Below are 17,832 nucleotides of genomic sequence, written 5' to 3'. Positions count from 1 at the left end.
TCATTGAAAAGATGCATGAAGGCATGATTCACATATTGACAAAGATGAAATCAACATAATATGTCCTCATATGGAGTATGAGGTGGTTGATTATGAAGATGGAACTAAAGATGAAATTTCTTGGGGTCAATACGTGAAGAAAGGAAGCAGAGATCATGAAAGTGAAATTATGGCCACATGGAAAAGGAAATCAACATCCAATGACTAGAAGAATTGACCGTGACATCTCCATGGAAAAGGTATGAAGACTTCGATGAAGTCTGGAAAAGAAGGAGGCCCTTGACATTTAATATATTTATGGAGACATGTCAATATGTATGCAGGATGTTGATGTTACATCAAGCAGATGTCATGATGAAAAGACCATCACAAAGGTAATATTGATTTAATGTTCATTCTTGATTTTTGAACAATATTTAGATGGGCTAATGCAGGGCTACGAAAGGAAGAACTGTAGATGTCATTGACAACTGATATTCATGTGGTAGGATGAAAGATCCTGAAGGAAACAGATATGAAGAAGGCAACAAGGTATGAAGGAAGGTCAGATATGGACTAATGGATCACTTTTTTGATGAAAGGAAGGATGACATGACTGACATGATTCATGAATGAAAGTGCAATGCTCTATGAAGAAGTCCCAAAAGATGTAGGCTCAATAACAAAGAAGAAATCCATGACATCGAAAGAGGGAGTCCTACAAGCAGCTAATTGTCCCATGATCTCCACCTAGAGAGTTGTTGGAAGCAAGTTCTCGGTTAAAGGGAAGCTTGGACAAGTCCCTGGTTGAGAGGGAGATTGGGTACATTCCTTTTATAGGAATGGGTACATTTCTTCAGAGGAATGGGTATATCCTCCTCGGTTAAGAGGGAGAGGTATACACATCGTTCTTGTCTTCTCTTGGGAAAAAAGAATGGAGGATTGGGTAAGCATCTGGCATTCGATACTCTTTCAGGATGTGGTAGGGAATCCAAGACAAGAGTAGTCATAGAGGACCAATATTCTTTGAGGATTGGGAATCCAATACAAGAATAGTTCTGGTGGAACATACTCTGAGAGAACTTGGGTGGGCTATTTTCTGAGAGAGACAATGATGATGGTGTCTATTAATCATTGGTCTTGGTAGCATTGTGTTATGAACTTGTGGAGAAATAGAGTTGTTAGTGAAGGCCTTGCTATGTGACAATGTTGGAGGATATGATGCTAAATAGATGGGTTACTAATCTGACTCGTCTTATGAGAATTCTTCAGATTGAGAATGTCCAAGTACCTTGTATGGATTATGAATAACTCCCTAGTTAAGAGGGAGTGTTCAAATATGTAACTAGGTTTGGTCTTCATAATGAAATGTGTAATCATGATTATATGCAATTGATGTAAAGAAGAAAAAATAAAATTACTTATGTTACACTTGAGACATGGGTTTCATGCTCAAGGAATTTTATTTTGATATAGATCAAGCTCCCAATGTGAGCTCTTAGGATTGGTCATTAAGTCAGAAAGTCAATTGAGCCTTTTTCATGTATGAGAGACCCTTCTAGGGCATGTTACATATTTATTTGAGTCATTATAACAGTCAAAATACCCTCCAAGACCTTATCACAAGTACTCAAACAAGTTGGCCTTCCAAAGAAGATATAGATCATTTTAGAAGGAGATGTCAGCCTAGGAATGAGGATAAGTCAACTTATTTACATGGGAAGATAACTATATAAAGGAGGACTCAGCCTCACTTGGGAGATCATCAATGAAGCATCCATAAAGAATAAAGAAGTGTGAAAAAAGAAGGAATATAGCCTCTTTAAGCAACACATATAAGGAGAAGAAGATCAAAGGATTTTGTGTTGTTTTTGGGTCTTTCCTCCCACATGTGTGACTACAGTTAAGGTTTCCGTAGTAGGGTGACATCAGTCCTTGAAGAAGCCAAGACACAGGTCACAAAAGAAGCATCTTTGCTAGCCAAGATCTCAAGAAGTGTTCAGGTCAATCGAAGGGAAGGAACCTCACCAAACTCCTCCGATCATCTCACACGTGCAAAATTGCAATGGTTTTAGGTAGGCCGAAAATTGCAGGTATGTGTAAAGAGGACAAATTCCAGAGAAGCCGAGAACAAAGGTGTAAGAAGTCAATTTAACTAGTATTAACTTGGATAAGAAGAAGAGTTGTTCAAAAGGTCTTGTGACTTGGTCTTGGAGAGGTTATTAGGTCAAGGGTCTTGGACTTGGAATTCATCAATTAAAGATTCTATAAGAAGAAGAATTCAGTGGGTTTTCCTCTCAAGCTTGGAGAGTTTTTGGCCTTGGATGATAGCCTATATCTCATGTCCTTTGTCTCATTGTTATTTATGATTTGGTAGTATTTTGATGATAGAGAACATTAATGTAATCAAGTAAAAGAAATAAGCTAAGTGAAAATACATCACAAGAAGTTATCACAAAAGAGAAATCACCTACTATTACTGACCTAGATTTCTCAATACCTTTCACTGTTTACAAGTTGCTTAACAAGTTGACATTTTTGTCACTAAATGGACACCAAATAATATGGAGTACACCCACCGATAAGGATAAGTGGCATGTTGTAGGAATGTTATCCAGTTGACAAAGAGGATATCATTATACCCATGAGAGATATCTATATTGTCCTTCCTCCATGCTTAGCCTTAACGAAACTAACTTGGGGTCATACAAAGTAAATAAATTAAATTAAACAAGATACAGTAAGGAAGACTTCAACTTTTTGATCCATGTTGTCGAATTCAAAAGTTTGGATGACCAGTCACCCAAATGTTTCAACTGTTTAGATAAAAGGGCTCTAGTCATCAACTTTAGTTGAAAGAGGAAAAGCTCCAATTTACACCCAACCTGTAAAATTCATAGTTTTGATGACAAAACTTCCAAATGGTTTATGAGAGAGAAATTAAGTCAAAAAAATTGGCATATAAATCCACTTTGTCTTCTTGGCATAATGATTTGATTTTGAATCCATCTATAACACAACTGTCATTTAAAGAGTGTGAACTTGCACTTTGGTCCTCAACAGTCTCTAACACACCATAAGCTACTCCACATCATTTAAATTCGTTGAGTTTTTCCTCAAAAACGTCCAAAATTCAGCCTCCTTCATGCCATCATTTAATTGGAATCAGTTTGTTTTTCTCAAGGCACCCACTCCATTTTTCCAAGAAAATTTCAGATAGTTGAATTCATGCACAAAGTGTATAAAATAGTAGACTTGTGCAATTATTGGAAGGAGGGCACTCCTTTAAGTTATCTGGTAGTAGTGGTGATTCAACAATGGGATTCCATGTAGGAGCTTTTGATTGGTATTCTATGTAGACATTTTCAGATCTGGTGGCTTCCTTTAGGAGAGCACGATTGTGATGGATAGATGCTAGCAGCCCTTCTGATTTTCGATGGGCTTCTAATAAAGAAAACCTAGATAGAGTTATGGTGGAAGATGAAAGGATAAGGGCTAGTAGCTCTGAAACTCCATCCCTATCATCTCATGTGGCTTTACAAACATGTGGCATATGTTCAAAGCTTTTAACACAAAGGTCACCATGGAGTGCTTAGAAAATGGTAGCTAGTAATGACCTTTATGTTATTGTGGTATTGGTATGTGGGCATGTCTACCTTGCAGAATGATTAGAAAGTTAGAACATGTTACTCATGAAGTGTGTTGTTAGGATCCTCCTTGTCCTATATGTGCTGAATGCGAGAATATGGTTTCAACTTTCAAGGCAATAGAAATAAGTAGAGGAGGTTACTGGCCATAAAAGTGGTTCAAGAGTCTCTACATTTCATGGTCAATTTTCAAGAAACAAACTATCTAGAATCATGGTTGCAAATGATTATATCCATGTGTCTGAAACTTTGGCAGGCTTCCAGTCATCTTCTACAAAGGATTTCCTATTTGGTGATGATTTTGTGAGGTTGTCAAGTTCCAGTGATAAAGGATTTGTTTAGTAAATCCTTCTAAACAAAAAAACCATTTATCATTATGAGGAAAATCTATCAAAAATGTTGTTCCAAGAAACCATGTGCATAAGAAGGGATTTTGGGGGAAGCAATAACGGGCATGACATAAAATAGCTATATTCTAAGAATGGTATAATTCCTGTAATGACTATCTCCAGAAGAGGCAATGGTGCTTTCTATTTTATTCTTTCAATATTTTCTAGTTTGGACACTTCGAGCATTTGTGGGTAATCTGATTATTTGAGTTGCAATACTGACATCATGCACAATTTCTAATCAAATTATGTAACATACTTGAGAAGAGGGTTTCATTCTAGGAAGAATGAATGATTCCAATGCATTATTTATATCATGGAAATTCCACTAAAGTAGAAAAAAAAGAGTTGAAGAATGGCAAAATTCTTATCAAGAAGCCAATACATCATTAATTGATAGGACAATATTGCTTAGGGAAGCTACGAGTCTAATTGAATGAAATCTCAACCTACTAGAGGCCACAAGGATTGAAGATAAATTGCAAGATGGGGTCCCATAAGCAATAGAATCATTGAGAGAATCAAGGGTTAAGGCTTGGGTTCTAACTAGAGATAAACAAGAAACTGCAATTTTCATTGGTCTTTCACATAAGCTTCTTACTCATAATATGTAGCAGATTATTACCAATGGTGCCTCTAAATAAGGTTGCAATAACCTTTTAATAGAGGAAAAGGCTACATATGGAATAAGTCAAGTAGAGAGAAGAAAAAGCTTTTCGAAAGGGTAGAAAAGTGTTGATATTGCTCAGGCCGAGGGTATACAAGAAATTGAGGTATACATGCATTTCCTAAGTCCAGGTCACATGTTATCAGAAAAATTTCAGATATCAAGGATATCTCTAAGGGCCATGGTCTGATAGGTGCAACAAAGAGGAATCTAGCCTTGGCACTTTTAATTGATGGCACCAACCTTCTCTACATATTGGAAAGTGACTTGGAGCAAGAGCTCTTTGATTTGGAAATATCATGTAGAGTAGTTCTTTTTTGTCGAGTTGCTTCTTTGCAAAAAACTTTGTGATGGCTATGGGACAGTTCGAATTTTTGAAACGATTATTACTTGTTCATGGTCATGGGAACTATCAATGGTTTGAGTATTTGGTATTATACAACTACTAGAACATTGTATTTGTCTCGATTCTTTTCTGGTATATATTGTACACAACCTTTTCTACAACATTTTCCTTACTTGATTGGAGCAATGTGTTCTATTTTGTCATCTATACTTCAGGCCAATAATTGTACTCAACATTATTGATAAATATTTGAGTCACAAAACTCTACTTCTCTATAATAAACTTTATGGGTCTGGATACAAGCAAGAATGTTACAACTTACAGTGGTATCAAATGTCATGTTTATATTTAGTTGTTGAAGGCAAGATATCACCACCACCATATTTTCATGGGTGGCCATGAATTATTGGTAGCATGGTGTAGGTAGGAATACAAGGATAATGCTTCGTTGATAAGGAATTTAAATGTCGAATTTGGTTTTCTCATTGACTAAATTTTTACATTGTGATTTATTTTTGTTGTTAATTGTGTGTTGTATGGTTGTTCTTGTTCTTTTTGAAAGAAAGAATATACATGAACCAATTACTGCAAGTATTAAATTTTATTTGATGTTTACAAATATATGATGGTGATCGTGCTGGGTTGAAATCCTATGAGTGTGGAACATGACAATAACTTGTAAATTGTAACGAACAAAGTTCGTATACGCCGCAGAATATTCTTCAAAACACTTGGAAGACAAATACATCCATTGTAGGACAAGTGATTATATATAAGAATATTTGAATACAATTGATATGATTACAAATGAGGGTGAGGGCCTGCTTATATACCCTAGGTAGGTGTCCCTTCATAAGTGGACATGTCCTTAGAACATGTCTCTTCAATACTAACTATTAGTTAGTTAATATTATTGTTTATATTATTTTTATTAAATTATATTCATAACATTGTCTTCCTCTTCAAAAATATTTGTCCTCAAAGCTCATCGTTGTCAAGGTGTGTCCTCTGTTTCTTGTCTTGTAATATGTTTGTATCTTCCATGAATCCTTGGAATTGTCATCTTTGTTGATACAAGATGATACTAAGTGATAAACAAAATTGTCACACTAAGAAGGGTTCGGACCATCCTAAGTTAATATTTTATGGAATCTTATGGTGGCTGGAAACTTGTGATGAATTGTTTTCACATGAGTGGATTGTACAAACTTTAGTATTCCTTGGAACATAAGTTTGTTGTTTATGTTTTGAGTGATACTGGGATGTAGATTGATTGAAAAGTCTCCACTTGTGATTCATATGTTGATAAGGAGTTCTTTTGTTTTGACTTTCTCTTATCATGTGTGTGGCAATTTCTTGATTTACGTATAGTACTGATGCTACTGAATTGGACTCAAAAAATTTCAGTTGGAATTTCCATCATCTGAACTACAACATCTAAATATGTTTTTCCTTCAACTAGTTTGTCATTTTCTTGAGTTGTGATATTGATTGGATCAGTGTTCGTATATTTTTCTTCAACGTGGACTAAATATTTTGATACTTCTATCATGATAAATTCTTCTAATTTGTGGTTCAATGATTTCTTATCATTTTTAAGTTTTTTAATTTGAGTGATTAGACTCTGATTATGATTTTTGAGACATAAGAGTTCCTCATTTTCTGAGTCAACATTACTTTGACATTCAAACTTTTCATCTTTTAAACACTTAATTTGTTCTAATAATTTTTTATTAATGTTCTTTAAGCGTAAATTTTTCTCTTCTTTCTCTGATAGGCTTATGTCAGAACTTTCTTTTTCTTATTCTAACTTGTGCTTCTTAGTTTCACATTTTTTGAATTGTGTAAGTAGTTTCTGGATATGATATTTTAAACGAGATTTCTCTTCATTTTTATTGGATATGACCTCCTCGAGCTCTTTTTGCTTCTCCGATATTGAATTTTGATTCATTTGAGGTATCAATTTCGTAACATCTTTAAATTCTTCTGATGAATACATTATCGATTCTGACTTCATTGTCATGGCTCAAAATGTTATTATATTTCCCTTATAAGGAACATCAGAATTTTTTTCTCTATGTTTAACATAAATGCACCCAATTATTTAAACCAATGTTAACCAAGAATTATGTCAACCTCACTCTCAACAGACCCTCACAATTACAAATGAGGGTGAGGGCCTGCTTATATACCTAAGGCAGGTGCCCCTTCACAAACAAACATGTCCTTAGAACATGTTAGTTAATCATTATTTATTATTATTATTGTTTATATTATTTTTATATAAATTATATTCATAGCATAAATCATGTTGGTGCACAGGGGGTTGTGGGTGCCCCAGAACAAAGCCGTCAATGCAACATATGAGAAATAAACCTACAGATGCCAACTTCAAGGATAAAGACACTAAGGGAAGTTCATATGCGACAATATTTCTTACAGTTCTGACTGTATATATATTTGAATGCAATAAGGACAGTGTATAAATAAGGGGGAGGAAAATGTAACACCCTCGATCTAGATGCCCTGAATGATATTGTGCATGTAAATGTGACACTTAGGCTAGTGATCAGGAATCCCCATTGAGGCCTGCATGCCTATGTATGTATAGATGTGCTAGACCAGTGGGCCAAGTTACAAACATGTTTAAGGCTGGTGTGCCTATTAAGTTGGTGAGCCAAGTTCCATGGAGACTTGTGTGTATGTGTATGTATGTATGATGCATTAGATTGGTGGGGCAACATACTTATGAGTTTAAGGCTAGAGCGCCTATGTGATGATCAGGTTAGTGAGTCTAGCTGACTTGTCATCTTGCAACGGGAAGAGGAACAAAAAGAGTATGGAGGCTTAAGACTCCATGACACAAATGTATCATGATACCCTCCAAGTCTATAAAAGGGTGTTTCCCCTATTTAGTGAGAACAAAGGGACATGTGCCCTTGGATGAGAGCTTGGAGGGTATCTGGTGACCTGTAAAGGTAGTAGGACTCTTGGAGCTACATGATTGGAACATTTATGTCCAGTCAAGTAAGACACCCTAGAAGGTGGTGGCACAACTTGAAGGATTGCAGATGAAGAAAATAGTGTGTGTTGTAGGTTGATGGGGAACGTGATATGTTGGTTGGAGGTTGTCGGGTTTAGTACCGTGGTTGTGTGAGGGCCTGGAAGGAGTACCTAGAATACCCATGAGGGAAATGGAACTCCTAAAGCCATGGGACTCTGGAACATCCCTACTTGGTCTAGATAGGGGTTGATGATGGATGTGAGCCAATTGGTTGGAGGTTGTTGGGTTTGGTACCTTGGCCCTGCTATGTTTGGTACGAGACATGTACCTGGCACGAGAAGGTGATGTCGAGTGGAGTTGTGGCCCCAACTCGAGGGTGACTTCTTACTAAGAGAATTAGAGCAACATGGTCTATGGTTGGAAGGAATGTCTGGGTCCACAGTCAACTGACAAATTCAACAGATAAGTGCTTGAAACTTGTTATGTGTATTTTCCATGGATTTTCTTGGCACATATTTCACTATGTTGTAATTTGTTTTTTTTTGGGCTTCACTGTGTTGTTGGCTATCTCTAGGTAATGTTAAAAATTGGTGTGAGTGACATCACCCAATGGAGGGCTAGGGACGTTACATAAAGCTACATTAACAATTGATTAAATAGTTTACACAAATTTATAGTTATAAGCAAAGTCCATTAGGGGAATTTTGAGATCTAAAATGGGTCTCCTAAGGAAAACAATAAAATACGAGTTATGAATTTTTAAAGAAAAAGAAAAGAAACTACTTTTTGTTATTGTATTTTCAACGTACTTCATTATGGTTTTAATCAAATGTTGGATGTGGAATTAAATTTCACATCCAATGAGTACCCAGTATGCATACTTTTGGATAGACCCACATCGAAAAAACATGTTCAACATGCTTTTTTCAGGTATTTTCATTTTATTTCCAATGTGTCTCTACTCAAAGTATGCAGAGTGGGTGCTCGTTGGGTGTGGAATTTATTTCCACATCCAAAAAGTGTCTACACTTGACATCTGAGTAAACTTCTAAGGAGATAAGCAAAAAATATAATTAAAAAAATTAGTTTTCTTATTTTCCCTCCAAAAATATTTTCTCCTTGGGATGACATCATCTTGAATCCTATTGGTTATTTTAAAGTTATTGTATTAGTAAATTTTTTGTTTTGAGACCCATTTTTTACCTCAAAATTCCTCTAATGTAAGGGTTGATACAAAGTCATAGTCTATAGTAGCATCAACAGAAATTGGCTAGAAATCACTTGAAACAAAGGAAAGTACATAAGTAGACCCATTGATTTAGGCCTTCCAGCTCTAGTTCCATAGCTATTGGTCTTACCCATTAACTCTAGTTAGCCAAGTAGTTGAGCTAGTGTTCTTTCCATAGTCCCTATACTGGCAACAACATACCTTCACTTAATTCTAGTACGATCAAGTTGTGTACCTCTACCTAGCTACATATCTACAAATAGACCCATAGCTATTAGCATATCCAATTGTTGATTTGGTAGGTTAAATAGATATAAATGCACATATCTCTCTATAATATGATACACGTATTTCCTATATCAAGATGTAGAATATTTAGTTGATGAAGTAGGAGTACTTGTCACTAACCATTTACTCCCACCCATACCTCATCCAACTACCCATTAAGGCAGTTAAAGAGACTAGGGTAACATGAAATACATGTGTGGGAGCATCGTAGTTAGAGGGAAAGGCATAATATGAACTCATGTACCTATATTTTGACCCTAGTGGTCAATGAAAATAGTTTATGGATAGATATTATGCCTTTAAATATAGGGGAATGAAGAGACATATGTTCTAAATCGAGAACCACAAGTGACACCTTCTTAGTTGATATAAAAATGAAATAGATGCAAAGGTAGAGGAAAAAGTACAAAGTAGACCCACTAGCAACAAAGGATGTAGGTATAAAGATAAGGATAGATATAGCTGAAGTTATAGGTTGAAGCTATGCAATTTTGGTAGTAGAAAACTACGCTTAAGAGTAATCAACAAATATAGCTACAAACCCATAGCTCTAATCAGTGACAAAGCTAGTTTGAGTTCATGATCTAGACCCTTTTGAACTTCTTTCAAGATAGGAAGGTGAATATATATATATATGGAGAGAGAGAGAGAGAGCAAACTAAGCGACACTTGTTAGGAAAATAAGTAATAGTCTCAAAGACAACACAATGTATTATGATAAAGGAATGAAGTAGATGTTGTAAACTTGTAGTAAATTATCCAACATATCCACTTGCACCATTTTATATAGGCTTTGTACCAAGTTTAGGAGCAAGATCATATTGGAGAGTGTGACTCACATGCCTGTGATTCATATCCTCATGATGAAAATGTTGGTTGTATGGAATAATCAGTTGATCTAGTAACAACAATACTAGGGAAAAACATATGATCTTAAGAAGCATTTGTTCCATAAGCATATACACCAGTAACAGAAGTTGATCCTATCAACTAATAATCAGTAGGAGTAATAACTAAAGTGTATTCCACTATCCAAACTTCATATAAGCATCAATATATCTAGTAGAAGGCCATAAGAAAGGGTGATTAGGCTATAATTAACAAGGATTACAACATCATCAGTAGATTAAGTCGTTGACGAAATTTTTTATGTAGTTGAAAATTTTGATTTGGTGAATGTTGCAACTAATACTGTTGATTAACCAAATCTTGTCAACCTTGCAGTTAGTTCCACAATTGGTCTAGTAGCAACTTAGTTATTAAATAGTTGAAGCAATTCCAAATCTATTACGTAGACTACTTGGATGAAGCAAAGGAAGAAGAATCCTAGCCATTATCAAGATTCATAGCTTCACCTAGATTGGGTACCAAATCCCATAGTTGAACCACTAGAAAAGAAGTCAATGTCCTAGTCTATTCTAGAGCTATTAACTTGCCTAGATCTAAATCCAAATCCAAATAGAATCTTATAACAAGATAAAGAGGTCATTCCAAATATTTTTTAAGGGCCAATTGGCCTCACTTAGCATCCATGTCAATTTGATATTCATAGTTAGTTAGAGATGCATATCCAATTTACTTAGTTTACCCTTCATTGATTGACTTAGAAGAATGTACAAAGAAAACAACTAGAGCATGAGAAACAAAGGCATATCTTGTAGATTCATAACCATAAGTGGGTTACCCCTATGCATCTTTTGCAACTTGTCCATAGATAGTAGCACCAAAAGCACTCATTGAATCCTTTGTCTAAGGAAAAGATTCTCTTCATGCAAAACCAAGAGAGAAAAATCTAGAAGTCTTATAAAGTAGTAGTTTACTCATCATAGTCTAAGGCAAGCTAGCCCATAGTACTACTACAATACCAACGTTAGTAGCAACCAAGCCAAGCCATAAAGAGTTTACTAAGAAAATTTATCCACCACTACCAGAACTAGTTGCAATTAATCTAACAACAAAGAAAGTGTCAATTTCAATCCCAAATTCTTCATCACCACCACTTTGTCTAAGCCCCATTCTTTTCTCTTGCTAATAAAAAGATATGAAGTCATATGTACGACCACATATAGTAGTCATTTGAGAGACATAACATTTTCCAAAAACACTCATCCACAAGATGTGGATAGGAGTGATTAGTAGCCTTTTCGAAGCATATCCACCAAGAGTGAACACATGGTACATCTAAGTAGGGGCAACAAAGGAAGTGAATCAAATTTAGGGACACTAGTATACACCCTTATTGACATAGTCAAAGTAGTCAATCCACTAGTAGATCCTAGCCAATCATAATGAATCAAAGATGAAAACAACTGGCTCACACAAATAAATACGGATTAAGAGTATTTGTTCAAGATTTAAAGCCAAAAGGAAGGAAGGATTTTAAGCCTAACATTCCTTCCAAATCCAACATCACATCCAATTTATATGGTTGATGACGCTAGTGATCCAATTTCAGCATCTAAGGCATGGGCATAGGTAGCGACAAGGGCTGGAGTAGATTCAATTTCAGATATTCCACTCATTAATAGGTGGAAGTTCTCTTGTCTTTGCAAATGGATTAATTTCTTTTGGGATTTCTGCAATTGGATTGAGATCTTGATCAACTTCTCTTGGTTCTTACTTAAGCTCCTCCCTTGGTTTATCTTTCCTTTGCATATGGTGGTGGGTCCCCATCCCAATCTACCCATGCCTTTGTTAACTTTGCAAGTGGTTGGGGGCATTCACAAGTAAGTAGTACCTTTCTAGGGTGGTGTAACAATAACTACTAAATATTCAAAGATGGAGTGTCTCATTGTCCATGTAGGCTCACTATAGTATGGCCAAGTCTACTTATGGATGAAAATTCCAATTGTTTATAGAGATAGTGTTCTAAGCATCAATATCTTGTTCCTAGCACTTGACCATTATGCAATGGGGATGGGACTTGCAATTGTTGAAGCTGCTTATGGTAAATTGTTGTGTAATTTATGAGTGGATTAGGTGTTTCTTCCCATGTGATATGATGTTGGGTATTTTACTCCAAAACTAACCATCCATTTCAATAAGGGAAAGGCAATTGTGGAAGTTGTGTGTATAATTCAGCCTTTACCTAAGCTTTCCTTGATGCTTTCACCTTTTTGCCAACTCAACCTCAATTTGGATTCCCTAACCCTAAATTTCTTATGGGGGCAATGTGAAACCCAAGCTCCACCATAGATTGAGATCCAAGGGTGAGGGGTGGTTCAAGGATTAGTTTGATCCATTGTAAAGTATAAGTGTAAAGTCAATAAAAAATTGTTCCCTCACCGAAAACCCTAGTTTTGCGCATTTGCACATATATAGAAACACTACAATTATATGTGCATGTACAAAAGCACCTTGATATACAACTAAATAAGCATATACAAAAGTTCTTTTGGATATCCGTATAAAGTAGCTATATCCACACATATGGAAGCTTTTATATTGCATATACAAACATGTGTCTGTATATGTGAATACAAGGAACTGCTTCTATATATGAATGTGTATGCACATATTACAAATGCAATTGTTTGTACACATTTAGAATCAATTAAGTCTCTGCATATACAAAAACTTCAATACGTGCATACAAAAAATGCACTTTTGTATATGTGAACATATAGTGATGTGTGCATATCTAAACATTTTGATATATATGTTGAATAATACATTTATGCATATATAATTATATGCAAAAGCTTTTGTATTGCATGCGTATTGCTTTAAAGCACTTTCATATATGCCCATATACACAAGCATTTATGTATACGAGCTTATAACCTACATGTAATCTTCGCAGTGGATATTACAAAAATTGTTTAAAAAACTCTTCTAACACACTCCTTATAATACCTAGATTACGTATATGATTTCTTTATAAAAAAATGGCATGTTTTCCCTATTAGTGGAAAGTTTACCTCTTATTAATTGAAATAATGTGTGAGAAGACATTGTCAAAATGTTTCTAAAAAATTAATTCTTTGATTATTACAACTAACATGCTCTTGACCTTTTATAATCATAACCTATATAATTCTTGCACATGTAAAGTTGCCTAGTAAGACTTCTTACTTTTGCATCTATAAATATTTGTTGAGATTCCCCAAACATAACACTTTTTATTAGTCCCTGCCATCTGGCAATGGCCAGGGACTATAGTAATCGAAATGAGCTGATATGACATTAATTTAAGCTGCTATGATATTAATTTAAGCTGGTTATTGTGGGAGTAACCAAAGTTTTTAAATAGTTAGCTAATGCAACCTTGTTTGCCATCTTATTTGGCCTCTTCCCAAGGCAGGGAGGCTAAACTATATACTATATTCATTCATATTCATCGGTTTCATTTACATTTTATTTGCATTTTGAAAGTGTTAAACTAATGTTGGTATTAGTTCGAAGCATTAAATGCTATGGGAGGTACCGAATGCAATATCAAAGTTGGTTGATTGCTTGTTGTCTTCGTGACACTCCCATCTGGTTATTTTGTAACAACTCAGTGGCTAGCACATAGGGCTTGTTCCCCTTCTAGGGGAACTTCTAGGGCATGTTCCCCTTCTAGTTCATCCTGCTAATAAAATGGATTATTGCCTCGTTTGTGTAGAAATTTTGAATAATATGACACTCATTCACAGAGATTATCCCGATTATACACTATTTCGGAATACATGCACAATACATAACCTCCTCTATGTTGATCATCAATTTAGCAACATTAAAATCAATGAAACATCAATCGCATGCGCACATTAACACAGTATGTAACCCGGGGAAAGCATACAGCTGAAAACCCCACACTATTTGTATATTATAATGATAGAGAACATGTAACAATACATAGTACAATACTCCTCACAAGTACTCAGTACTATCTCCACCTATTACACACAAAACTAGCTCAGATCTGATCAATCACAACTCAAATCTCCTCCACTGCTTTGTCTGCCTCCACTGCGCAATCTTGCAAGAGAAATCATTCACTCTGTAAAAACGAATTCCCTTAGTATACTACACAAGCCTCATGGGCAATCTCCATCCATGCATGTGCAAATCTCATGCACAACTATAGTCACATCTATAGTCACAACTGATAGCAATCTCAACCTCTAACACCTGTCTCCACTGAACTGTACATGCACTGAGTTAACTGATGTATTCTTCAGTTTCTTTATGAGTTAATAATTAGTGAATTAATTAATATTTGATTCACAAAACTCATCACTAGAGTATTCTTTAGTTAGACTAAAATACAACTAGTTCAACCAAGTCAAACTGAACACAACTCCATCAACTCCATAATCAACTCCACCGAAACTCAACCACATGAGTTCTAACTGAAGTCCTGCATGCAATAGCTCAACTGACCCACAAAGAAAGCGTATTTCCTTCTGACAGCTGCATGTTCCACATCTGTAGCTCAAACTGAAGTGCTCCAAGAGGATAAGATAATGTTTATAGTCCAAATATTATTATGAGACAATAATATTCGACTGCTCTATTTTTAGCCTGGCAGTCTAAAAATAGAAACCTGCCCATATGTCTAAAAATAGAAGTCCATCTATTTTTACCAACATGACCAATCATCCACAAATAACATACTGCAACTCATAGACCATGATCCATATGTCTAAAAATAGACACAGTCTAAAAACAAACTTTGCGCCAAAAATAGCATGCGGGCCCACTTAGTGAAGGAGACTCCTTTCCACTAAGCTCCATCATCTTGTTGCATTTTCAACAGTTTGTTCTGCATTTTTGCATTTTTTCTGCAGTTTTGTAGTCCCAGTTGGTGAGGTGTAGACCTACAATTCTAGTTCCAGTGCAGATCTACAATTCTAGTTCCAATTCCAGGACCTACAATTCCAATTCCAATTCCAGGTACAATCGTTGCTGCATATCCTAAGAATATCTTACAATTCTTCTAGCCTTTGCCTTTGCGCCTCTGCCTTTGCGAGATCACAGTAAGATTAATTCTTCTAGTTATTTGTCATCTGGTTTTTCTAAGGTAGTTTAGAAACAGAATAGAATAAGTACAAAAGCTAGTTTAGAAACAGAGAATAGAAGAAGTAAAAAATAATTACATCTTGAACGCGCGAGGAAACTTTGATTACCAAATCAAATCTCAATTTTCCCCGCACTCAACAATCCCCCAAGAAAACATACTCATTCTTGTTTATTATTTTGGTAGGAGCTGGATTGAAGCTAGTTTAGAAACATAATAGAATAAGTACAGAAGCTAGTTTAGAAACAAAGAATATAATTACCTCAACATCTGGTTGTTCTAAGGAGTTGGACTAGTTATCGTGCTTATGATGGTAATCTTCGCATCCGCCAACAGTGACCCTTCGATGGTTGAATCCAGTGACGAGATACATTTTTCTACTACCTCTGTTACTAGCTCTAGCTTACATTCCTATAGAAGGACAATCTGATTGGCCAGCTAACAAAAATTGTTCTCAGAAGTTGTAACCTAGAAATCAAGCCCACATTCAACCATACCTACTTGGATATTCTTCAATTGGGGTTTTGATGGTTTTTTCAACCTCTGGTGTTGTCTGCACAATTTCTTTCTTAGGGATTGGAGACGAATCAGGCGAGGCAATTTCAGAATTTGCATTATTGGATTTATGTTCATCATTCTTGGGTGGCTCCATTATTGTGTGAGAGTCATCCTCTTGACCTACATCGGATCTCTGCATATTATCAGGAGCTTCAACATCATAGAACGATTCTCTGATGGTTGCGAACTCGAGATCTTCTTCAGTTGGGGTTTCGATGGTCTGTTTAACCTCTAGAGTCGTATGCACAATTTCTTTCTCAGGGACTAGAGACAAATCAGGCGAGGCAGTTTCAGAATTTTCATTATTGGCTTTATCTTCGTCATTTTTGCGTGGCTCCATTGTTGTGATCAAGTCATTGGGTTCAGTACTGGGATGGGAATAGACCAGACAGTATTAGCGCTGCCCTTATCCTGTAAGGGGCTTTCGATTGTTTGTTCCTTAGGAGTCGTCTGCTCAATTCCTTTCTTAGGGATTGGAGACGAAAAATACTCTGCATCGCTGGCTGGTTGAGCCCTAAAATCCTCGTCCTGGCCCTGTCCTGTATCTGACGACTTTTGCTATTGTGCATGATCAGGTTCTTGGCCGTTATCTCTCAGTTGTATATTTTCATCATCTTTTTCCATCGGTTGATCAGAAATGGCAGAGGAACCAGGCAGGGCAGTTTCAGAATTTGCATTGTCGGCCCTAGGTCCAGTACCGGGATAGGAATTGACCAGACCAGTACCAGAGCTTCTCTTCTCTTGTTTCTCTATGTTTTCAACCGGACCAACCTGTACGATGTACTCTTGAGGCTTGTCTCACCTTCGAGGTCTTGTGCAGCGAAACTAAGGGTGTGGATGGAGTCGAAGAAACCATTACCACTCGCACACTCTGCACCTGCATCAATAAGGAGCGGCTGTCCATTTCGCTCCATCGAATTGTTCTCAATGAGTGCATGAACCCTTGCTGCCATGATCCAAGGACTGGTGCTGCCTGTCCAACTGTAATTCATTCATGAAGTAGGCTGGCCCCAAAGAAAGGAGGTAATATAAATTTGAAAGTTCCTTCTTATTTAGCTTTAATATTTTGCTGGAACCGGGTCAATCGCTTCTTATGCTTCTGCAACTTAATATCATAATTGGTGGATGATCTTAAAATAATTTGAAACCAACCTTGTCAAACATGCATGACAGATGTTATAGTAGGCTAGACAAGTGGTCACGGGATGGGCCAAAAATTTATTTAATGTTTAAATAAATTAAATAATATAAAGTTGTTCGATTAATTGTTTTTTAACACCAAACATGGAGCACCACACATGTATTACATGTGGATCGAGCATGGCACATGCATTGAAAGTGTCAATTTAAAGGAAACGTGTATTATTGACTGATGTTTTGTTTTTCTCATTGCCAGCAAATTCTGAGCAGATTTGCTAAAGGTCTTGGAATGTGGTAAGGCCTTGGAACGTGGTGGATCATAATGAGATCCAAGGCTTGGCTCGGTTGGCATGGGATGGGATGGACTCATGGGAAAAAAACTTTTGTTATTTCTATCTGGTGCTAATTATCTGATTGACTGTCTGGTCCTAATTAGCCGTTATCATCTTGACCCATCCATTCAGAAAGAACAACAACATTAAACAATGAAATATAGTTTCCAAAATAACAATTGAAAATGAAATTGTTGGAATAAGTTGAAATCTCTAAATATTATACTTCCCAGTTAGTAACCCCTAGTTC

Source organism: Pinus tabuliformis, chromosome 8 (assembly GCF_031772625.1).
Source record: "Pinus tabuliformis cultivar Carrire ecotype Pingquan chromosome 8, CPIR1, whole genome shotgun sequence".
NCBI classification, from domain to species: domain Eukaryota; kingdom Viridiplantae; phylum Streptophyta; class Pinopsida; order Pinales; family Pinaceae; genus Pinus; species Pinus tabuliformis.
Note: the sequence above shows the minus strand (reverse complement) of the source record.